At 43.6% G+C, this 17,052-nt stretch overlaps 1 protein-coding gene across 3 annotated transcripts in view; it reads right to left on the reverse strand.

Moving 5' to 3' along the window:
- Nucleotides 1-16,847, reverse strand: part of LOC138480721 (zinc finger protein 729-like) — a 79,418-nt gene extending 62,571 nt beyond the window's left edge. For 2 of the 3 annotated variants that reach the window (XM_069612426.1, XM_069612427.1), the window contains exon 1: nt 16,715-16,847. The gene's annotated coding sequence lies outside the window, so the exon portion shown is untranslated. Of the gene's footprint in view, nt 1-3; nt 2,074-16,714 lie in introns of those variants that run through there. The other variant, XR_011274120.1, reaches the window with a different exon arrangement.
- Nucleotides 16,848-17,052: the final 205 nt, after the last annotated feature.

Below are 17,052 nucleotides of genomic sequence, written 5' to 3' on the forward strand. Positions count from 1 at the left end.
GGCAAGAAGCAACAATTTATTCTGGGCTCAGATACAGCTCGGAAAGTGAAATTCAAACAGAACTACATGAAAAGCGCTGTCAAAGATACACCCCAAGAACCGAAACTTATATAATAGCACAAACCAATTAGCATCAACACATATTGCAACATTGGAATAGTCCTCTATGAGAAGCTTATGGTATAATTCCCCTATAGCAGGGCATACATTATCTTTAAATTATGGGGTTCTGTGACCTTACCACACCACCCTTGGGCCCACCCTGTGACATCACAGTCCAACCCTCAATTCCCAAATCAAAGTGCCAAAACATTGAAACATTTGAGATGACCAGCGGATCTTTATTCATCTGCCGACGGTCATCTCCGTCCGTTTCTCTTGGTAGCACAATCGATCATGACACCACAAGAGCCTTGAGCTGTTGATAAGTTACCAGAGTAATGTTGCCTCTTAGGAACTCTTCAGACCACTTCCCAGGCAGTGATGTGTTAAGAGGCAATTTGAAACCGTCAGAAGACCAGTTTCATAAACTAACATGCCGAATAATAAAATGCTTATGCATTCACTGCCTTCCGCGCCACCCATGAGCTTCGCTTCCTGACCTCGAAAGTATCAAATGCCACTCATCCCTTACAACATGCTCCTGGGACATGTTGTTTGCAATTTGTAGATAGCTTCTATGGCTGCCTGGCAGAATAAAATGCGAATTCATTTCTAATGAAAGCAAGCAGCAAGGCCTGTTTACAATGCCTGGGTCTAATGCTAAGCCTTACATACTTACCTATAACTCCAGCTACTACCTATAGGTTATTTAATTTGCTGGGGTCAGCTTAATACATAGGTAGAACAGTGCAGCTATCAACAAAGCCCCCCTCCATTTAGTGGGCTAATCCTGCAGCTCATAGGTTGTACTGAACAAGTTTACCACATTATTCCCCCCTTTTATTGATCCATCAATAACTAATTATTTTCCTCCCCTCATTCTGGTACTGTCTCTTTTGGGATCCTACTCTTTTCAGTCTAGTCATATCGCCTCCATCCTCCTTCCAACTTCCCAATGGACCCTCTGATGATACAACCCCATCCCTATCACATGAAATCCAGTAGGCAGCAGTTTTCCACATCAGTGGGTTGTGCTGTTACTCAGTTAAATTCACTATCAATGTCCTCATCCTTGGTTAGTATGTTCTTGTTTAACATTTACCCTGTCAACAATCGGGGGCAGCATGAATTTTCCTCTTTTTATTAAAACACGGGGACAGTCACTCTAAATACTGCAGAAAGCCAGGTGGGCACCCACGTAAAAATTATGTTCAGCCAGTTATTCGGCTGCACCCACTAACTTCACTTGTCCTCCTTTCGTGGAGTGTCTCTATTTCAGAGATAGCTGCTTTCAATGTTTCATTTGAGGTTTCTCCATCGGGCACCACCGTGCAGCAACTACTCCCGAACTTGTTGCACACGGACCTCCTCCTTCTCTAGCAGTAAGAAGGTCCAGTACATACCCATTTTGGAAAACCACTGAGCATAGTGCTCTCAATGCTTCCTTTACTGCATTTAGGCCTTTTGCTGTTGAATTGGCCAGATGCAGCAACTTGTATATTGTTAGCTGAAGCCACTTAGCATTGGCTGCAGCTTGCACACCTGGAAGCAGTAAAGAAAGTGGCAGCCTTGGAAAATAGTTGAAATTCATCAGGAATAGCAGCCAAATTTTCTGCGCTTTTTTTGGACCAGTAATTATTAGTTCTCCTCTTCCTGCTTAATAATGTTTGCTCCACCGCCTTTTCCTTAGCTCGATTAACTGCTGCTTTAGTGCGCTTTGAAACACTTGTGTACAAGAGCACAATAAACATACAATCAAGTCCCATGGCACTGCTGTTTCAGGGGCACCACCAAGGCAGGGATGTGCAGTGTAACGATCACAGACCCCACTCCAGTTAGGTGGAACCTGGGCATAGGTCTTCGATCCACATGTCCACCACAGGTCCATAATGGCAGCTGTCCCCCGAGTCAGTGGCACACATCACCTTGGCATAGCCATTGTTAGTTCCCAAATGGATGGACCCACTTGACCTGAAACACAAAGGGAATCGTGTAAAGCTCTTGATGTCAACTGGTAGAGGAGTTCCACTAATCCAAGTCAATGCATGCACATATTTCCCCCACACTGCCATGCAGCTATTTATTTTTGACACTGCGTTGTGTTCAAATCCCACCAAATCTTCAGCACGACATTGCATTATTCTCCCCACCCCCACTGGCCACCATACCACACTGCTCCATTTATCATCATTAATGGTCTTGTATGACACCAGGCAATGCTGTGCCCCTCTGTCTACGCACTGCAGTCGTTTGTGTTAACTTATCTGCCCCCCCCCTTTTAAAGTCTTCTGTTATGTATTCTATAATCATCTTTTTTGGTTTCTCTGTTTTTTGCCATCCTGTAAATTTGTATGTAATTATCTGTGTACACCTCTTCCCCTTCATCCATCCACTGGACAGACACTCGTTCCTTGGAAGAGATCCCTAGTTTTACCAAGGTATAGGAGCATTAGGCATCCTGCTTCCTCATATGATACAGCCTGAGGCAGGAAAAGTTTGGGTACCCTTATTACGTGTGGGATGAGGGAGCAGATGCAACTTATGCCGCTTGCTCTGCCTTCCCACGCGCAACATTAAACCGTACCAGATGTTTCCCGATAATATAACCTGCCCTTCTCCAGCGTCACGATGGAATGGAACTTATCAACAGTTTTGGGTATTTAGATCAGTGAAATTTATTTGTAGTTTTTGTACAAAATATATTTTCAACACATATTTTAACAGCACAAGATGTTTCAAACAAATAATTCAATGAACCCACAGTACAAAAATGCCATGCCCTACGCGTTTCGGGAAATTCCTTCCCTTCTTCAGGGGCTATTCATTATTTTCTTAATGTCCATACGTCAAAGTTCACACTGCTTTTCAGAACTTCAAAAAAAGAGAGAATATACATATTTACATTAACAATCCGTATTAGACTATGCTCTGCATTTACATAAAGACGTCAATCATGATTTCTTTTCTTTAATATTCACCTGGTAAAAAAAACAATCCAAGCTTTGTGTACTCTATTCTGCAGGATGCTAAGGCATCCTGATAGATCAGGAAATTTAGCAGTCCCACTGCTGCCTATTCTTTCTAATTCTCAAAACCACGGTTATTCTAACCTCAACAGGAGGATGTCCAATCCATTAGTTCCTATTAGACTTCCGATTTTCAACTCGCGAAGTAAACGTCTCTCACATGGATGGAAAATTATTTGAAACCATTTCTAGTGCATACTATTCGAACTGCAATGATAACCAGCCAATTAACATTTATTATATTACCTTCAATTTGTCCGTATCCCATCTTGGGAAGCACTTCGCCAATCTAGACTCTCTGGAACAGAATTGAAGGATTAAACACCTAGTTGATAAATCCAACCGGTTGGTTAAACAAAACACCCTTAGTCTTATGGGTCCATATGTGTATCTACTATCTACACAATAATTCCTAGGTTATTATCTCTCCTCTGCTTCTACTGATGTCCTCTCCCTCCCTGCGTTGCTCTGCAATGAAATATTGCTTGTTTCATGATTCCCGCTTATTTAACCAGTGACATCATCACGCAGCAGAATGACAATGCCACGCGTACCCACCGGCACAGGATGCGCATAGCGTTTCCTGAATGTAAACACCCAATTATCATATTCCCCTATGCAGATATAGGTGTAATGTCTTGCTGCAAGATGCTATTCTTATATATCTGGCGAATGGGTGATAACCTTAACCAATCGTATATTGGAATCACAATTAGACCCATTATTTCTTGCGTGCACCAGATGGGTGTCCGTGGTTTCCCGATTCTAGGACCAACTCTGAAGGTCTAAAAACCACCACTAGCAAAAAGAGAGTAAAAGAGAGCAAGAACATCTCCAGGAGTGGTATTAATGAAAAGGTCTGGCTTCCAGTCTATTGTATCTGATCTCAAAACCACATTTTTACAGAACCGCATTCTCATCCCACTGTATGCATCAGACTATGTGTGTTATCCAAAGTTCTTACACTTACTTACATCGGTTTTATTTACAGATGCAGTTTAATGCAATATGATGTACAAAATCCACATCAGACATTATTTTGTTTTGCTCACATACTCAAAGATGTACCATATCAAATGTAGTTTAATAAAGGAACATTTTTTGATAACAAATGGCATTTGCTGATGTGTACATTTCACACTTAATATTTACTGGTCGGTCCACGTATTTGAGGGTACACCCTCTCTCATGCAGTACGGTTGTTCAGACCAATCACAGAAAGGCCCCCAGATAGAAGTCTTCTTTCATTCCCTACCGGGGGGTTAGGCTGGTAAGTTTCTCTATCCAGAATAGCTCTTTCTGGTCTAATTTCTTTCCCATGTTTCTTCACCTTTGTGATCTCTGTACCAGTTCCAATATAATCATTTTTAATAGGGCAACTGTATGTCTTTTCTCCGTAAAGTGTCTAGCAAATAGGGAACGCATATTTTTAGTCCTTATGTTGTTTTTATGCTCGTTCCATATCTCCTTGGCTTTCCTTGTAGTCTGACATACATAGAAAATCCCACATGGATAACGAAGTCCATAGAATTGAGTCGCTCTGTGGGTATCTTACGGTGCTGCCTGTCATGATGTTGCAATTACTATGGAAAGTCAGTCTTTTTCTTTTGCAGAGTCAGTTGTCTTTCTACTCAGAGTTTCTCTGCTCTCACAAGGTGGTCCCTGAAATTACACCCTCTTTTGTACGCAATGAGGTTTAGGGAACAATGTCTGCAGCTGGAGAGCCAATTGGACGAGTCTCCAGTTTTACTTAATAAGTCTCGTCACATGGTGACTTTGATTGGAGTACTTCAGAACATCCAAAAATGGCGTTTCTTTTGTCTTGATCTTTGGTGTGAGAAGATCTTCTTGCTCAAATTACTTGCTTTGATCTTTGCTGTGTCAACTACTTTCTCTGGGTACCCCCTCTTGATATATTTCTGAGCCATTTTGGCATTCTCGGTAGCCAATGTTTAATGAATTGTTCACATTGGTTGGTTTGTGAAAGATACAAGTTGCCTTCTGTTAGTTCTAACTCGACATCCAAAAAGTCCAATTTGGGCAAGCCTACTTCCATGGTAAATCGAATACGTTCATGTACAGTATGCCCTCACCATTGAATTTGTTCACCCTAGTTCATTCACACTGGCCTTCTCCTCAGGCCCGCCCTCTCACACGGTTTACACAAAATGGCTGTCTCCAAAGGCCAGTATTATTAGTTTGTTAGTATACACAGGGTCTTCTCCACAGGCCTGCCACCTTAATTATGCCCTATGTTAATGTGCCTGGGGTTCGGCTGCTCCTCCCTTCTTTCAACCATGCTACACAGCTCCTCCAATATTTAAATTTTAATTTGGCTCTGGCCCTTCTGCAATTTCCACAGCCACATTAAACTGAACAGACACTAACTAGAACTTATCAAAATGAACTACCTACTGCTTTGACAAAACACCAATGCATATGCCTTTTCTCTTTTTCTTCACAATCGTCAATACCCTTCAACCCATACAAAATAAAAGTGAGGCAACTATACCAATTGCATGCACTACATGCAACTCTCATAACAAGGTCTGCCACTTTATTACGCAACCCTCTGCTCCAATGCATATGTTCCACCGCCCACTCACTACCAATCGGGTGAGAGGACCTAAAACCTACGACTACTACGGTCAATCGCCCTCCATCTCATGAGGGTGCGTCCTACACACCATTAAAATAATCTCTCACTCTGCCTGCACATTCATGCACGGGTACACTAGGGTATCTTCTTCAGAGCTTCTCGAGTCTTCTCAACCTCAGAGTTTTCCCTTTAAAGGCCAGTACCCCCTTCCAAAAGTAGGGAGGGTTCCAACCAAGCAGACCTTCGTGAACTGGGCATCTGCACAGCCTCCTCGGAAATTAGCTCTTAGGACTGGTCGGCAATTGTTGTCCAGCACTCCTACAGGAGTAAGGCTGGAATCCCCATGTCTTGTTGAGAAAGCTGAATCCCCGTAATGGCCACCAAAATGTACCACAGGTCACCTCAGAACTCACCAGTAAAAAAACACCAGGCAAGAAGTAACGCAATTTTTTCTGGGCTCAGATACAGAAATGCAAACATAACGCAGAACAGAACTGCCTGAAAAGCACTGTCAAAGATAAGCCACAAGAACCAAAGCTTTTATAACACAAATTAATTAGCATCAACACATATTGCAACATTAGGATAGTCTTCTATGTGAAGCAGATTGGCGAAGCCATAGAATTCCACAATAGAAGGGCATATATTATCTTTAAATGATTGGTGTGTCACAGTCCAACCCACACATCATAGTGCCAAAACACAAACATTTGAGATGACTAGCGGATCTTTATTCATCTGCCGTCGGTCATCTCCATCAGTTTCTCACGGGAGCACAATTGATCATGGTACCACTAGAGTCTTGAGCTGTTGACAAATTACTGGCGCAATGTTGCATCTTAGGAACTCTTCGGGCCACTTCCCAGGCTGAGATGTGTTAAGAGGCAATTTGAAACTGTCATTAGATCAGTTTCATAAACTAATATGCTGAATTATAAAATGCTTATGCAATCAATGCCTTCCCCGGCACCCATGAGCCTCGCTTCCTGACCTCAAAAGTATCAAAGGCTGCTGATCCCTTACAACATGATCCTGGGACCGTGTAGTTTGCAATGTGTAGCTAGCTTCTATGGCTGCTTGGCAGATTAATATAATGTGATTCACAGTGCCTGTGTCTAATGCTAAGCCTTACATACTTACCTAAAATTCAAGCTACACTACTTTATCTAGAACTCGATTTGCTCGGGTCAGTTCAGTACATAGGTGGGGCTGTGCAACTATCAACAGAGCCCCCTCCATTTAGTGGGCTAATCCCGCAGCTGACAAGTTCATGCCTCTTCACCGCATTGAACTTGCATTTTTACCACAATGTCATGACCTACCATGGGCAAATCCTAAAAAGGGGGTGTGCTATACACATGATCTTGTTGAATGAAAAAATAACTAATGAAATTTTAACAATCTAAAAAACGAATTGTTTGTTTTTTTTAATACTTCCTTCAACCCCAAAAACTACTATTCCAATCCCCAGCCACATATAGATCATTTTTAAAGTATATTTTTTTTTAGACTTTTTGCATTTAAAATTCAAATAATTATTTTCTATTCGACAACATCACTACATAACTCATGTGACAAGGGCTTGTAATAAAATGCATGCAAGTGTTTTAACTGTTGGAAAAATGTATATAATTTGTCAACTTGTGTGGTTCTGGGAGACTCAGGTTAGTTTGACCATCGAATCATCTAGCCCCTCCCGGCCAATTATACAATAAACTTGCACTCACTTCTAAAGTAGTGGGCCTGCTTAAGGTGATTAAAGGCTCATCTACACATTTAGCGTCACTGGGTGGGCCCCAGGCTGAGACTTTGGGGTTTTTCTGTCTGCACAACTCGGCTGTGACACTTCTCTGCAGAGCCAGTCCTCCATGCACTGTGAAAAGAGGTTTACAGGCGCCATATTGGTTAGAGGCCAGTCTGATCCCCAGAGGTCTGGTACCAGGTCCAGCTGTGCAGGGTGAATTGAAGAAGCACCACTGCGCAGCACTTCAGGTTCACACAAGTGTACTTTTGGGGTGGGTAAAGAAAGGAGGAACTGGGGGTTTGGTAAGGGTAGAATCTGAGTGCGTGTGTGAAGTTAGCCGAGGTGATGGGGATTGAAAGGGTGAATGCTTTCAAAGAGTGAGCAAACTGTTTTATGTTGCAAAAATTTAGTATATATTTTTACCTAGTTTATAATTTTAGAGGTGTGAGGTGGCATCCCCACCAGCACGCCTATTGTGAGGTTTGTCCAGATACCCTTCAGTTTGTCTGGAGCCATCACACAGGGGTGAGATGGCACCTTATGGCAAGTCCACCAGTAGATACCTTCTTGAAATATACCCTTGGCAACCTTCTTTTTGTATTGACTGTACGGACTGAGCCCTCGCCTTGCTTTTTTTGGGTAGTAGAAGCAGTGAAGGGAATCTTCCTGTAGTCATGAAAAGACGGTATTGTAGTCAAGAATACCATACTAGTAATGAAGAGAGCGAGAGCAGCGGTGTTGTAGTGGAAAACAATGCCGTCCTTCTATTCTTGAGTGAAGGAGACATCCGAGATACTGGCCGGCATGTATTTTGAACGATTGGTTGAGAAACCTGTAAGGGGAAAAAAGGAAGCATGGGTGGAAATTGTGTGCCGCATCTTAGCGCTATGGAGGATGTGTGACAAAAGTGGAAAGAACCACAATAAAGATCAAAGAGGAAGGGCTGAAAAATAAATAAAATTGCACCGCCTCCAAATGGGTGATATCCTATCGCCCACAGAAGGGCATACTGACCCAGAGTTCGAACCTCATTTTCTCCAGTGGCCACTCCATTGGTTGCAAGACAACCACAGGTAACGTCACGATCATCTACGATTCCTAGAAAATGGGATATTGGGTAAAGTGGATGGATAACTCCTTCAATGGTTAGGGCTGTGGAAAGTTGGGAACAGAGAGCAGACGAGGAATAACTCCCCGAACTGCCAGGTTAGCAGAGAGATTCAAGGTGGAAGAACGAGTGGAGCGAGGCCAGCAGCTACAAGAGTAGATGGAACTGTTGAGAATGAGTGCAAAAGGGGAGACTGCCTTTTACGGCTAAGATAGAGAGGATAGGCTGCGAATGGCAGAGACACAGAAGCAGAAACGGCTAGCGGAAGAAGAGGTAGTGCTATTACGACAGCAGAGAAGTGAAGATCGGGAAGAAGGGAATAAACAGGAAAAGGATGTAGAGGAAGGCAGGTAGAGTCATGGACACGTTGTTGCTAGGGTTGATAAATCGGTTATCAAAGAGGTCAATGTGGACCTGTAGGACGGAAATATTGCCATGGGTACAGGATTCAAGCAGGGAGAACAGGAGTTAGCACCCTACGTGCCTGTGGAAGTATCCTGTGAAGTGGTAGGAGTTGGAGACAAAGGTGAATGGGAGTCCGATGTTGAGCAGGGATGTATAAATACAATCTATATGGTGTGCCACGAAGCGCCTAGAAGCTGGGCAGCGAGGAGCTTCATAATGCACATGCGAGGAAGGGGATTTCTCACGAAGAACCCACTGTGAAGAAGACATTGTAGTTATTAAACATGCATGCAGTGCAGTGTGCTCTTTTCATAAATGGTGAAACTCTGCAGTCAGGGTTTGGAGGCCAAAGGAAAGGTAATGAGAAATTGTGCCATTAAGCAGATGATCAGCCAACAGGCCAACCAGGTTTTTTTTTAATGGCTTGCAGTATTGTGGCAATCTTTTGTACATGGGAGTTTGTTTTTTATTGTTCAGAGGGATACGGCCATTTTGCTTTTGACCAGCAATAAACCTGGGATGAGGCCAGAGTTGACCGATTCTTCATGGGTGTTGAATTAGTAGTCGTTTAGATTAGAGTGTTGCGAGGACGCCAACAAGTTGGGGTGGGTGAGATGGTTATCGCCAGTTCAAAAGGGAACCCATTTATTCTTTCCCTTGCCATATTGTCTGAAGTACTCTTGCAAACCATGTGCAATTACGGCCGGGGTTGGAAGGTCCAGATGGGACTTGTAATGAATTATGTTTGTATGTGATGTGTAACATGACCTACCACTGACAAGTCCTAAAGGGGATGTGCTGTTCATACAAGCTGAAGATGGCAGTTAAGATAATTGTGACCAATGAGAATGTGGGAATTGGAGAAAGAAAGATCGGATTTCTTTTGCATAGGTTTTGACCAATCACGTGTGGGTGGTGGTTTGTAATAAAATATATGGGAGTGTTTTCACTGTTGCTAAAAATGTATGTGTCAACTTGTGTGGAACAGGGAGACTCATTAGTTTGACTGTATAGAATCATCCAGTCCCTACTAGCCGATTGTACAATAAACTGCTTTGTGCACAAACGTGAGTTGTGGGGGGCCTGTTTTGGGTTAAAGTGATTAGTGGCCCATCCGCACAAAAATCATGTGGTAAAGTATACATAAACTGTTAGGGCAGCACAATTTTACACTCTCCACAACATACGTAAACAATTGATCAATCATAATTCAAGAAGGTATGTTTATTCCTCATAACTCATACCCCACCCACTCACAGCTTTGTCTCTTCTGTTATCCCTCAAACGACTCTTCTTCCACATTCTAGAATGTAGTGACACATGATATTTGTACACGCCTATACACAAGAGTTTAAAAGTGTGGCGTACGAGAATGCTACACACCTCCCTTCTTTATACATGGAGCAACACTATTTATTCAAATCCAATTTTACTGTGCTGACATAATAGAACATGTTACAGGTTATTGCAACTATTTACAGCTAAATGATGCCAAATACAACTATTTACACAGATTGTCCCATATATCATATATAATACAAGTGTGGCATATAGAGCCAGTGAACAACCTTGACTCAATGTATATACTCACTTAAAAATGTTGATGTGTAGCATCGCCCCTAGGTTTTTCCATTAAAAGCTCACCATCCTTGCATCCCTCGGCCTTCCTTTTATCATTTTCCCTGAAAACTCCACACAAGTTTCTGCTCTCTTTGTTCAAGTTCTATACACTCCCATCACTTGTCTTGGCCGAAACATGAACACACTTTACCACTTACTGAACAGCCCCCTTCATTCCTACTGAAAGCTTTGCAGGCACCAACTCGCCCCTCTTCTTTTGACTGCCTTGCAGTTATCAAATAGTTGCTTGTTACTTACTCGCCTCCCTTTGATTTTCTCTCACACCATGTCCAGGTTTATAATCGCTCTCCAACCAACTTTACCAAACCAAAATGGGCATATCCTGGTCGTTTCCTGCCTCTTAGCATTTCAAAAGGTGATATGCCAGTGGTAGCGGGAGGTGTGAACCTATGCACCACCACCGTTTCTTCAACCGCTTTCCTCCGAACAACACCTTCTGATATTGACATGTATTCCCCCAGGTCTGCCCATATTAGCCATGCTTAGAATGGCATGTGGTCTGAGCTGCATACCAGACCTTCTTGCTAAATGCACAGTGTAATGAAAACACTTTCATGTTCAGTGAAATGCATGACACAAGATTTGCTTTTGCATGTTGCGATGAAGTACAGTAGAGTTTTTTCCAATAGCCCGGGCTGCGCACCAACAGCCTTGAGCCAGGTACATTGAACTCTTATTGTGTAAACAATGCCATTCACAGCCATGTAGCCTTTATCTGGAATAAGGCCAATGTTCACACAATATGCAGTCCTTTCTGTAGTTTTACACAGAATTATGTGGTTCACCGACACGTGTTGGTAAAATTCCTAGTGCTGAATGATGTCCTTGGCCAATATTTACACAAGAAAGGTGCCGTCAGCTAAAACACATTTTCTGGCACAATGCCTAGTAGCGGAGGACTCTTTTGTCCTATACATTTTGTTTCGAAAACTTCAGTCCTGGACCGTGTTTGGGGATTGTAGGTGTGGAATAGGGATGGCCCAACAGTATATAAAGTAAGCACAGCCCCTGTACACAAGTGAGGGCGGCGGTGCTGGCAGGAAGACTGAGGCAGATGCACATAGCTGGTTGGTGAAGATATACAGAGGTTTCCAGTTGGGAGGGGGAAATTCCCTCTTTGTACTTTTACTGGATCCAAATGCCTTCGAGCAGAATTCTGGCTTTTTAAGCATTTTGAGTACCTAAAGGACTCTGCGCATTGATTCTTGAGCAGAATATGGATTCTGCTTTTACCTCCAAAGCAAATCAGCTCACCACCTAAGAGCAAAGACTTTATTATTAATACACATCATCTCTTGAGGACTTAATCATAATCACACACCATCTATATGGTATGTGAACATCATAATTATCACACACTATCTGTAAATTACTTAAAACATCTCCATAATCACTAGCCATCTTTGTGAGGACTTCATCATAAGTACACACCAGATCCATGTGGGCGCCAATATCTTAATTATCATCTCTCAACTCTCACTCAGTACAAAATAATACTTTTCAACTAACTGACTTCATTCAAAGCACACAAGACCCCAAGCAGCATGGTACTAGCTTGCGTTCCTTTACAAATTCAAACCTTTCATCCCTGTCACTAGTTTCAGAACAGTTGCCCCCGAGCCCTGGTCATCTACCATCTGGAAGGTGGCAGCACCCTTTTCATAGGAGTCTGATGCCACAGTGGCCAGGTCAATCTTCACACTGTTAAACACCTCATCTCAGGACTAGAAAAATATGACCAGTCACCTTCATGCTCAAGAAGCTGCACTGACTTTGCCTTCCAGCAGACATACTGTTCCCGACACCCTGCATCCCAGGCAAAGCAGTCACAAATACCACTCTAGCTGACTGAGAACCCTACCGTCTATGGAGTGCAGCACATCACCAAATAAACACAACATTGGCAGACTAGAAGCAAAGAACTGCAAGAGAAAAGAAACAGGGCACAGGCCTTTTCTTGATATGCAGTCGGTCTCTGAAGCAAGCATGAAAACAAATAAGACTGTCTCTGCACCTTACACTTCAGGAATGAGCAGAGGACCTTACTCTTCAATTCAAATCTCACCAATCACTGATTGTTTGAGTGGACCTAACTGTCCGCCTCTTAAGCTTCTGCCTCCCCAAACCATCACAGCTCTTCTGCCCCGCACCCTTGCTTGTACCTACTGGGTGTTTCGATATGTCCGGTACTCTATTGCTTCCCCACTAGTTTTGCACTATACAAATTCATTAAATACATTCATATATACACAATCTACGCTTTGATTTTAATTTAACCATAATCGCACTCTCCAAATTAGAAAATAAAATTCACTATCAATACGCGTGATCCCAAAGAAGACTATTAGGTTTACCATCACAGCAATATAGAGGTAATGTGGTTTAGAAGGGAACTGTGAAACAATGAAACCCGAATTCAAATCCCTGCTTCTCCCCTTCACCACAGCGTAGGTTTTTGGTTCATTCACATCATCTCTCTGCATTCCCGTTTTCTTTGTGAAACATTTCGAATGTTTATGGTAGGTGTTAATGCCAGAATTAGGGCACTTTAAGTGAGCGTGCAGATGAAACACCCCCAGGAAAAATCAGGTACACATACATAGAACTAATAGTAGTTTAATGTACAAAGAGTAATGTAAAACAATCTTGTCACCATTTATACATGAAGGCTTTCAGTTTCAAATAAGAATAATGAAGTCAGTGCCCATTAGGACGGCTACACATGTTCTAGGGCCCCACAATGATGTTACCGTACACACGGTTAAAAATAAACATCTGTGCACATTTTTAGCTGGATACTGTATGAAGTGTATGTTTTGACCTGGGTGATGTGGGGTCCAAAAGAAAAGAACAGGGCGAGGATGTGTGTCTGGCGCGCGCTGTGTTACGTATTGGAGTATGTACGGTGCAGTGCGGGGTTGATGAGAGGGAAATGAGACTGTGGAGATGAGTAGCAAGTAGAGTCTTCTGATTGAAGGTAAAAAAGGGGTGGTCGAGAAGAGTTGCTATCAAAAGAGCTCACCTGGAGTGTGTGGGTGGAAGGATGGAGATGTGGGTCTTGTGTGCTGTGTTACAGATTAAAGTATTGTACAGTGTAGTAGGTACATCGTAGGGTTGCAGAGGGGGCAATGATCTGTATGTTATGTCCCATGTGGTGTAAATTGTTTGTTGGTGGGGCAACTGGAGCGAGTTGTTGTAGAGCTGGATTTGTTCTTTAGATTATGGGCCCGTCATGGGGCATAATTGGGGCCGCCAGGTTCTTTTAGGTCGATGGTGACGTCAAGGATTACCAGTGACGGCGTCTTTCGGGATCGGCTGAGTTACAGATGGGGTCTGAAAGGCATTTTGGAATGGTCAGGACTGGTGGCTAGTGAGTCACATGTGGACTGAGTAGAGCAGATTAGTGAGTGACCTTCTACAGCGCTAGGGAGTTGGGTCACTTGAATGTTTTTGCCATGGGTGCTGCATTTGGTATGGAAGGAAGGCAGGTCTGTGTACACAGCCAAGAGAGTGCTCGATTCAGTAATCCTTTTGGCGAGTGATGATGTGATGGAATGGCGTTGCATTGGTTTGTTTTGTGTGGCTTGAGTAATGCCATGAACTCGTGGGTGTGGTAAGTCACCTTCCAGTTTAGCGCAGAAAGACATTTTCTAGTTTCACCACATGAAATCTAAGTTTCAGAAAAGATATGAAACCATTCCAAAGCCAACTCAGAAACCCTGGCAAAGCTAGCAGTGGAATGGCCCTTGCAATACCAAAGTTAAATGCTACAGATAGACAAATGCCCTTTGTCAAAAAATTGGCTCAAACACCCGGACTCTCGCCAGCCCCTGTTGTATGCCCATGGCCCCTCTTTTCCAAAAAGATGCACTCTGGTTCAAATACACTTTCAAAAGTCCTTTTAGTCCCATAATAATCTGGCCATTGGTTAACCATTGCTAGATCTGTAGGACCACACGTGGGGGTTGTCCTATGTAGGTTCACCCTTTTTCTAAAGTGCATACATACATACATCCGGACATGGTTGCTTAATAAGTGGAGTTAGGAATTGTTATCTTTTTTAATTAAGCAAAAATGCTTTATAATGTGTAGATTGATGTACTGCTAGCCCCCACCTATGCTTCTTGCGTGTCTCTTCACATCCCACCCACATTTGTCAGCTGCTTTTGATTTTAGTGGACCACAGTATTCCAACAACCACCTAATCACTTCAGCCTCATTGTCACCTAAAGCAGCCGAATGGATCCAATCAGTCCTCTCCGATAGATCCATGAGGGTCTTTTCAGCGTCGGCAGCAGCAGCTCCCTCTCCAATTACATGTGGAGTCCCTCAAGGCTCAAATCGTAACCCCAAAATTGTAGAACGTCTTTACAAAGTTTTTATTTAACCATTTAAATGACATGGACATCCCCTATAAAAAAAATTACACCGACGATACGCAAATTCTCATCACTCTCTCAGGATCCTATGAGAACGATTCCACCTGCTTGAACGAAATATACAGCAAAATTCAAGATTGGATGGCCAAGCACGGTCTTTGTCTCAATGATGACAAACCTGAGGTTCTGCAACGCCTTAACAAGCTAGACCCTCAATACTTCTCATTTAATATTGACGGAAATATTGCAGTGCCCAAGGATGCTCAAACACTTGGGAGTCTACCTCGATTCCACCCCCTCCAGACAAGTAAATGCAACATCGTCTTCAATGGCCTATAGGTCTAAGTTAATAAACACATGCAGACCCTTCTTATCTTCCACCAGCTGTATCACGTTGGCTAGAGCGCTTATACTCTCCAAACTGGACTATTTTAATACCCTTTAAGGCACCGCCTAACAAAATCTTTAACAAACTCAAAGTATTGCAAAATAGCGCCCTCAGAGTGGCACTAAACATACCATGGTCTAACCATATCTCACAAGCCAGATTCAACATAAAATGGCTCCCCATACAAGACAGAATTACCTTCAGAACACTTATGATCACACACAAATTCCTGTCCAACACAGCCCCCAAATACCTGGCTGAAATTCTCCCAAAAAATCTCCACTAGACCAACCAGAACTATTCACACTCACCGCCTCAACATCCCAAGTTTAAGCTACAAAACTCAGGTGGCTCCAGCTTCCTAGTGTTGGCAGCCAAGACCTGGAATGCTCTGCCCCCTACTCTAAAAGATGAGCCATTCTTTCTGGCCTTCCAATGCAAAGTAAAATTCTGGATCTTCTCACAGATCCCCAATGATTATACTCTCCTCATATTTTCCACATTGTACACATTCAAGTGCTTTTGACTTTTTTTCTTCCGACAATTGTTAACTGAACAGCCAATCTTGTAAATTAAAAATCAGTACACATCTGTATATATGGTAGAACACTGCCTGTTCATGTAACCTAAATGCCATGACTGTTGTCCACCCAGTTAAGCGCCTAGATACTTCCGGGTTGAGCGCGCTATATAAGCAAATAAACTAAACATATTCTAACGCCCTCTGGCTTTCCTCATTGGTTTCCCCAGCCACACTTCAAGCGTTGTGTTGCTTCCTAGCCAGGTCTGGGCTCTCTAAAAAAAACTCAAATGCAATACAATAATACTATATGCCCTGCATTATAAAAGGTTGTACCTGGGGGGAGAGGAGGGAGGCACTTGAAGAAAAAAAAAACCCTTTTAGTAGGGGTGGGACAAGCCCCTGGGGGCAAATGGGGAGAGTGATATAAGGTTATTTATAACGCACTTAATACCGGGAGGTTTCTAAGCGCAGACCCGTGGTGCTCCATGTCGCCTTGCTTCCAAGGCGAGCCCTTTGCCCCTGAGTTATCCACCCGAGAATGAACCGAGCGGACAGCTCAGGGGCAACGTGCTTGTCTTGGAAGACAGACAGCGCATAGCAGCACAAGTTGGGGAATCCGGCTCTTGTGCATAGAAAGTGACCCCGGGTATTAGGCGCCTTAGATAACTACCCCCAGCGCGTCCCCCGCGTCTTCATAATTCCGAAGCCACCTGCACGAGCGCGTTTCTGCAGTGCGGGGCGTGCCAGCGCGTGGCCGGCCCTGAGGCTGCAGTGCGGGGGTGGGTGTGGGGGCACTCACCTGGCGAGTCTCTGCGGGGAGAACAGCCGGCCCCTAGAGGAGCAGGAGCAGGCACAGGGCGGCCAGCCCCCGCAGCAGGCAGCTACAGGGCACACAGGCTGGCAGGGGGAGGACGGGAAGCTCTCCTCCCCGGCCGGTGTAACGTCGAAATCTGCTCAGCCGTCGAAAAATGCTTAGGGTGCTACTGCGCATGCGCTGTGTTGGTGAGCATGCGCAGTAACGACTTGCAGGAAAGCATTTTTCGACGGGCAATTTCGCCCAAGATAGCGCATTGATAGCCCCTTTTCCGACGTTACACGGGCCTGTTAAGAGATCTCCCTCCCTCCCAGGGAGATGCA

Source organism: Ambystoma mexicanum, chromosome 5p (assembly GCF_040938575.1).
Source record: "Ambystoma mexicanum isolate Mex_15411 chromosome 5p, UKY_AmexF1_1, whole genome shotgun sequence".
In the NCBI taxonomy this organism is placed as follows: Eukaryota; Metazoa; Chordata; class Amphibia; order Caudata; family Ambystomatidae; genus Ambystoma; species Ambystoma mexicanum.